Genomic DNA, 8,056 nt, shown 5'->3' with positions numbered 1-8,056 from the left:
TCAAGCTTTTAAACTCAATTTTCACAATTTGGCCAAAACAAGGCAACTTTTAGCATTTGATGATCTCAATTCTGGCACTAAAACTCATTCCCATGCATAAAATACCAGTTTTGTTTGAAAACAACCAAAATTGCATGGTTTGCCTTATTGAGATGATTGGATGCTAAAATTCACCTTTTTACACACAAACATAAAACTATAAACACAAACACATAATTACATACACAAACACATTTAATCACATAAAAGATGAAATTGAAGTGCAAAAACATAATTAAAACACTAGGTTGCCTCCCAGGAAGTGCTTGTTTAACGTCACGAGCCTGACGCCTGTTTCATTTAAGGTTCATCCAATTGAATGATTGTGGCGAGCCTATCAATCTCACCACCAAGATAGGGCTTCAACCTTTGCCCGTTTACAACCCAGCTCCTTTTAGATTCAGGATCCTCTAGTTCAATGGTTCCATAAGGTCTCACATTCTTGACAAGAAGTGGTCCTGACCATTTTGATTTTAGCTTTCCAGGGAATAGTCTCAACCTGGAGTTGAACAATAACACTGATTGGCCAGGATAAAATTCTCTTTTGAGAATTTTCTTGTCATGATACGCTTTCATCTTTTCCTTGTAGAGCTTAGAGGACTCATAAGCGCTGAGTCTCATTTCTTCCAATTCTTGCAGCTGTAATTTTCTCTTTTCTCCTGCTGCCTTTGGATCAAAATTCAAGAATTTCAGGGCCCAGAATGCCTTGTGTTCCAGTTCAACCGGTAAGTGACATGACTTACCATATACTAGCTGGAATGGGGATAAACCTGTGGGAGATTTATAAGCAGTTCTGTATGCCCAGAGTGCATCATCCAACTTCATTGACCAATCTTTTCTTGAAGATGCCACAGTCTTCTCTAGAATACGCTTGATTTCCCTGTTTGACACCTCCGCTTGTCCATTGGTCTGTGGATGATAAGGTGATGCAAATTTATGCCGCACTCCATAATGTTCCAAACATTTCTGAAGTTGAGCATTGCAAAAGTGTGAACCACCATCACTAATCAACACTCTTGGAGTACCAAACCTGCAAAAGATGTTCCGCTTGAGAAATTTGATTACAGTTTTGGCATCGGCCTTAGGAGCTGCTACTGCTTCAACCCACTTCGTCACATAATCAACTGCCACCAAAATGTATTCATTTGAGAAAGAAGATGGCAGTGGTCCCACAAAGTCGATTCCCCAACAATCAAAAGCCTCAACCTCTAAAATGATATTCAGTGGCATTTCATGTCTTTTTGAGATTCCCCCTATTCTCTGACAGCTATTGCAGTGTTGCACATATTTGTGTGTGTCTTTGAATAAGGCGGGCCAATAAAATCCAGATTGGAGGACTTTTGCAGCTGTCCTCTCTCCATTAAAATGCCCTCCATATGGGGAACTATGACAGTGCCACAGAATGCTCTTTGCCTCATCATTGGATACACACCTTCTCAACAATTGATCAGCTCCAATTTTGAACAAATGAGGATCATCCCACACATATTAGTGTGCATCTTTCAGGATTTTCCTCTTCTGGTGCCAATTAAAATCTTCAGGTATGACCCCTGCAGCTTTGAAATTGGCCATGTCAGCAAACCATGGCCTTTCTTGCACCATCATCAATTTTTCATCAGGAAACTCCTCCTGCACCTCTGATTGAGTGTTGGTCACCTCAGTATTCACCAATCTAGACAAATGATCAACTACAAAGTTTTCAGTTCCCTTTTTGTCCTTGATCACCAAATCAAATTCCTGCAACAATAAGATCCATCTAATTAGTCTTGGTTTTGAATCAGATTTGGTTAACAAATATTTAATTGCAGCATGATCAGCATATATAGTGACAGATGAACCAATCAAATATGCTCTAAATTTTTCCAATGCATAAACTATAGCTAGCAATTCCTTTTCAGTTGTTGCATAATTAATTTGAGCTTCATTAAGGACTTTGCTAGCATAGTGTATAGCATGAAAAACTTTGGATTTCCTCTGTCCTAAAACTGCTCCTATGGCATAGTCACTTGCATCACACATTAACTCAAAGCCTAAATTCCAATCAGGAGCAATTATCACAGGAGCTGAAACCAATTTCTGTTTTAACAATTCAAATGCATGCAAACATTCAACATCAAAATTAAAGGGTGTATCCTTGTTGAGCAGATTGCTGAGTGGTTTGGAAATTCTGGAGAAATCTTTGATGAATCGTCTGTAGAACCCAGCATGGCCTAAAAAACTCCTGATACCCTTCACATTTTTGGGTGGTGGCAACTTTTCAATGATCTCCACTTTAGCTTTATCAACTTCAATACCTTTAGCAGAGATTTTGTGGCCCAGAACCACAACTTCAGTTACCATAAAATGGCATTTTTCCCAATTCAAAACCAGATTGGTATCAACACACCGCTTTAGTACGATGTTTAAGTTTTCCAAGCATTGATCAAATGAAGCACCAAATACAGAGAAGTCATCCATAAAGACTTCTATGCATTTTTCCACCAAATCAGAGAAAATTGCAAGCATGCATCGTTGAAAGGTTGTTGGTGCGTTACACAATCCAAAAGGCATTTTCCTGTAAGCAAACACACCAAAGGGACAAGTAAAAGTAGTTTTTTCTTGGTCTTCTGGATCCACTGCAATTTGATTATAACCAGAATATCCATCCAGAAAACAATAGAATGCTTGCCTTGCTAACCTTTCTAGCATTTGATCCATGAAAGGCAAAGGAAAATGATCTTTCCTAGTGGCCTGATTTAATTTTCTATAATCTATACACATTCTCCAACCTGTGACTGTTCTAGTAGGAATTAATTCATTTTTATCATTACAAATAACAATCATACCTCCTTTTTTTGAAACTACCTGGACCGGGCTGACCCAGGCACTGTTGGAGATGGGATAGATCATACCTGCATCAAGTAACTTCATTACTTCTTTCTTGACCACCTCTTTCATGGTTGGATTCAATTGCCGTTGAGGTTGTGCTACAGGCTTGTAGTCTTGCTCCATATGAATTTTGTGCATACAGTAGGATGGACTAATTCCTTTAAGATCAGATAAAGTCCAACCTATTGCACCATCGTTGGCTTTAAGAACTGAAATCAGCTTTTCTTCTTCAGAAGCCGTTAAAGCACTACTAATCACCACTGGTTTGTTACCTCCATCTGCAAGAAAAACATATTTTAAATGAGGAGGTAATACCTTTAGCTCCAGCTTCTGACTTTCAGTTCTATTTTCTTGCTGCAATTTCTCAGGTTGTATATCATTTGATTCAATTTCTTTTGCTGAATTCAAATGTGTTAGGTATTCATCAACTTCCTTTTCTTCATCTTCCTCCAGATCGTCACAAGCACCAATCAAAGCTTTTTCCAATGGGCTTGCCTTTGCTAATTGCTTCCTGGATGATAGAAAAAATTCATCTATCACATCCATCCTGAAGCATTGTTGCTTGTCCTTCGGGTGCTGCATTGCTTCAAATACATTAAAGTTGACTTCATCATCTTGCACCCTGACCTTCAATTTTCCATCATCAACGTCAATAATGACCTTGGCCGTCTTCATGAAAGGTCTTCCCAGTATTAGAGGAACTTCAGTGTCTTCCTCAATATCCATTACTACAAAATCAACTGGGAACATGAATTTGTCAACCTTAACCAAGACATCCTCTGCCACACCATAAGGATACTTCATGGATCTGTCAGCTAGCTGTAATGTCATCCGTGTAGGCCTCACTTCCAGAGCTCCTATTCTCTTTAGCATAGACAAAGGCATCAAATTTATACTAGCACCCAGATCAAGCAATGCTTTTTCCACTGGTAATGTCCCGATTGTAACTGGAATAGTGAAGCTCCCAGGGTCTTTGGATTTCTGAGGTAATGATTTCTGAATTATAGCACTACACCCTGCTTCAAGCTCCACTGTCTCTTCAGAGAATCTTCTCTTTCTTGTTAGGAGCTCTTTCATGAATTTTGCATATGTCGGCATCTGCTCCATAGCTTCCACAAAAGGGATGTTAATCTGCAGTCGCTTGAAAATGTCCATGAATCTTGCAAACTGCCTTTCTTTGTCTTTTTTGGAGGGATTTTGAGGGTATGGTAGGCTCTTCAACTGAGGCACCTGTTTCTCACCCTTCTCCCTCTTTTTCTCCTCACTTCTATTTTTTTCTTCCTTTTCTTCTCTTTTATTTACAAACTCTCTTTTATTTTGTTCTTCCTCTCCCTCACACTTATCTTTTTTATTTTCTCTCTCTTTTTCCTCCAACACCTCCTCCTCTACACCTAGGTTATCTCCAATCCCTCTTCCCACAACTTTACCACTTCGGGTGGTAATAGATTTACAATGCTCCTTGGGATTAGTCTGTGTTGGCTGAAAATTGACCTGTCTGCTGATCTGATAATTGTTTCGCCAACTATCCAACCTGTGTTTCAAGATTTCTGATTGAAGCTTCTGTATTTTTCTGATTGGTCAAAGAAGCTTGCATAAACTTTTCTAAAGTGTCCTCCAGTTTAGATGTTCTGTCATGCACCGAAGGATAATGTTGTTGCTGTTGTTGATAAGGAGGTTGTCTGTTTGAAGGACCAGCATCTTGCTTCCATCCAAAATTCTGATTTGGGTTGTTTCTCCACCCTTGTGAAAAGCTGTTATTGTTGGAGAAATTTCCTGGTCTTCCTTGGTTGCTCACATATTGAACTTCTCCTTGTGAGCTATTCTGATAAGAACAATGACCATTTGGATGATCTCCTCCACAAAAGTCACATCTCATGGGTTGTTGACTAGTAGAAGTTTGCACAACTTGCAACTGCTCTAGTAATTTAGACATCTGCTTCGTCAGTGCTTCAATCTGTTGAGTCAGAATTTTATTCTGAGCTAAGATCGCATATGTAAGATCAAGCACTCCTTTCCTCTGAACAGTTTGCCTATTATGCTGAGCTTGATGATCTGTGGATGCTAATGCCTCAATAATTCTTGTTGCTTGCTCCGCATCTACACTCATCATTGTTCCACCTGCTGCTGCATCTAATATCATCTTGGTGTCAGGCCTCAGACCATTACAGAATATGTTCAGCTGAGCAATACCCTCAAATCCGTGATTTGGGCATTTCCTCAATAAGGAATTGAACCGCTCCCAAGCTTCGCAGAATGGCTCATCTGGTCCTTGCCTAAACGTCGAAATATCAGCTTTGGCTTTGATATAGCGAGATGGTGGAAAGAATCTGTTCAAGAATTTCTCCTCAACATCCTTCCAGCTATTCAAACTCTGATTTGGATGTGACTTAAGCCATTCCTTTGCTTTACCTGCCAAAGAAAAAGGAAACAAACACATGTATACATGCTCAAGATCTCCTTCTTGAAAGCCCATGGTTCCTATCAATTCATAGAATGTAGAAAGGTGAGTATATGGATCTTCATTATCCATTCCAGTGAATTGATGAGAACTGATCAAGCTGAGGAAAGCTGGCTTCATCTCCAAAGTTTTGGTGGTGGATGGTATTGCTATGCTAGAAAAATATCTCGGCCCTTGTTGCATAGCATAGTCTCCAAGTGTCTTCCTGGCTGGAGCTGGTCTTTGATTCTCCATGTTTTCTGATTGAGGTGTGATGGAAGTACTGGAAGATTCTTCCCTTGTCTTTCCTTGCTTCTTTTTGCTTTTGCCTCTGTTCCTTCTAGCTATCTTTTCTATCTCCGGGTCAAATGCTAATCGATCTTCAGAAACCTGACCTCTTAAGAGCATAAATCAAACAGCTCAAGCAAGGATTAGTACAAAGGAAAAATTTAATAAGTTATCTAATAAAGAAGAAAAAAATATACAGAAAGCTGGATGAGATAACTAAAAATTTCAAAAGAACACCGTTCCCCGGCAACGGCGCCAAAAATACTTGTTGAGTCTCTTGGCAAGCGTACCAAAAGTCAACTATAGTATAATGATTTAAAGTAGGAGTGTCGAACCCACAAGGAACGGATTCAGTTAAAATAACTAATTATCTCGATCAGCATATATATACAAAGATTTTAATTTGATTTGACATTAACTATTGCATGAAATTAATATAGTAAAAGCAGAAAAGTTTAGAAAAATACAGTAAAAGAAACTAGGATTGAATTGCATCTATCTCCCTTGTCTGTAATCTGGATGAATATAATATATAACATCTGAAAATACCAATATTGATGCACACTCAAAAATCATTTATACCGATCCCTCGCGTATAAAATTCATAAGATTAGTTTCCTGAATATTGATTCCTCACATATTCAACAAACTATCCAGCATTACGGTCGAGTGTTAAAAGCAATTGATATATTGAGATCTATTCCTAGCATCACAGTATATCAAGTATCATTGTTCAAATCAGATTTTCAGAAATACTTTCCAGTCAGATCTAAAAATCAAAATCAAAACATCTATTGATCAGATAGAAGTAAGCATTAAGAGCAAAACAATAATACCAATACTGAGTAAAACAGAAATGCTATATATAAATATCACCAGATTACATCCAAGTTCAAGTAGATTACATTCAATCCCTAAGGAGAAGATTAGCCACTCATGGTAGCCAACAAAATCCTATGAGCTAAGAAGAAGAAGAAGAAAATGAGAAACTGTGATGCTTCTGGTAACAGCTCTGCAGTACGGACGTGTTCTTCTCCCAAAATTCCCAGCTGATTTCTCTTTCTGATGCACTCAGAATATATACCCACGAAGTCTCACTTAAGCTACCAAAGTCTCGCTTGAGCGAGACAGCATTCTTCATCCCAAAGAAAGCCTCTCGCTTGGGCGAGATGTGCTGAAGCCAACATCTCGCTTAGGCGAGCAAGAGTACTTCAAGCTGAAGAAAGGATCTCGCTTAGGCGAGATTGGCAGCATCTGAACTCGCTTGGGCGAGTATGGCGGCAAGGGAGGGTCTCCACTGCACGAACTCTTGCTTAAGCGAGATTCTGCGTCGCTTAAGCGAGAATGGCGGTAGTGGCTTTAGCTTAGGCGAGAATGCTTTGGTTTTGAGCGAAGTTAACAGCATTCCTTCCCTATTTTCTCTGTTTCTTATTTTCTCCTTCACTCTTCTTGAGTTCTCTTTAATCTTTCCTGAAAAACACACAAAATAGGATCAAATGATTTCTTTAAATCAAAACTTGGAAGCATGTGATTGAAACTTAGGTTTAGGGAGAATCAATATGAAATGAACACAAATTTAAAGCATAAGTGCCAGAGTTTGTTATGAATCTTTACTGAATTTTGGCACTTATCATATATCTGTGAGAGATCATTTTGATAATTTTAATTGAGTTATCTTGGATCTATAGAGTATTGGAGTTAAAATTGAAGATGAGGATCAAGTTATTATTTTGTTATGTTTTCTGTCGAAATCATATGAAAATTTTATTGATACTATGTTGTATGGCAAGGATAGCATTATTGTCAACAACGTGAAAGACAGTTTGCAATCTAAAGAACTAAAGAGAAAAGTCTCTAGTTCTAATGGGGATGATGCATGCTTGATTGTTAGCAAAGGCAGAAGAATGGAAAGAGGAAATAGTAGCAAGGATCATACACGCAATAATTCACTTTCAAAGTCAAAGAAAGTGAGATGTTACAAGTGTAAATAGGTTGGGCACATAAGGAAGAATTGTCCAACACTGAAGAAAGAAAGAAATAATAATGCCAGAGCAATTGTTTCTCATTCTAGTCTAGTTGTCTCTAGTGAGAGCTTAGATGAAGGAGATGGCAAAGATGTTTTGGCGGTCAGTACTATTGGTTATGCTAATAAATGGGTCATAGATATTGATGCTTCTTATCACATGACTTTTAACAAGGAGTTGTTAAATTCATTTAAAGAATGGAATGGTAGTGTGTGATGATAAGGAGCTTGGTGTCAAAGGCAGTGGCGTTGTGCAGATAAAAATGTATGATGGCATTGTTAGAACGTTTGATGCTTGGTATGTTCCTGGCTTGCGGAAGAACTTGATCTCTATTGGTACCTTAGATAAACAAGGGTATAATTTTTCAGGAAAAGATGGACAAATTACAGTTTCCAAAGGT

General features: G+C 38.5%; 1 non-coding gene and 1 pseudogene across 1 annotated transcript; one reads left to right on the top strand and one right to left on the bottom strand.

Moving 5' to 3' along the window:
- Window positions 1–339: 339 nt before the first annotated feature.
- LOC146881525 (uncharacterized) lies at window positions 340–5,752 on the bottom strand (annotated as a pseudogene).
- Window positions 5,103–5,209, top strand: LOC114170913 (small nucleolar RNA R71). The gene has a single exon (XR_003601267.1). It is a non-coding gene; the product is annotated as a small nucleolar RNA R71 (small nucleolar RNA).
- Window positions 5,753–8,056: the final 2,304 nt, after the last annotated feature.

This window comes from Vigna unguiculata, chromosome 11 (genome assembly GCF_037176805.1).
Source record: "Vigna unguiculata cultivar grain cowpea cultivar isolate G323 ecotype 2 chromosome 11, ASM3717680v1, whole genome shotgun sequence".
Lineage (NCBI taxonomy): Eukaryota > Viridiplantae > Streptophyta > Magnoliopsida > Fabales > Fabaceae > Vigna > Vigna unguiculata.
Note: the sequence above shows the minus strand (reverse complement) of the source record. Positions and strands in the feature narration are given on the sequence as shown.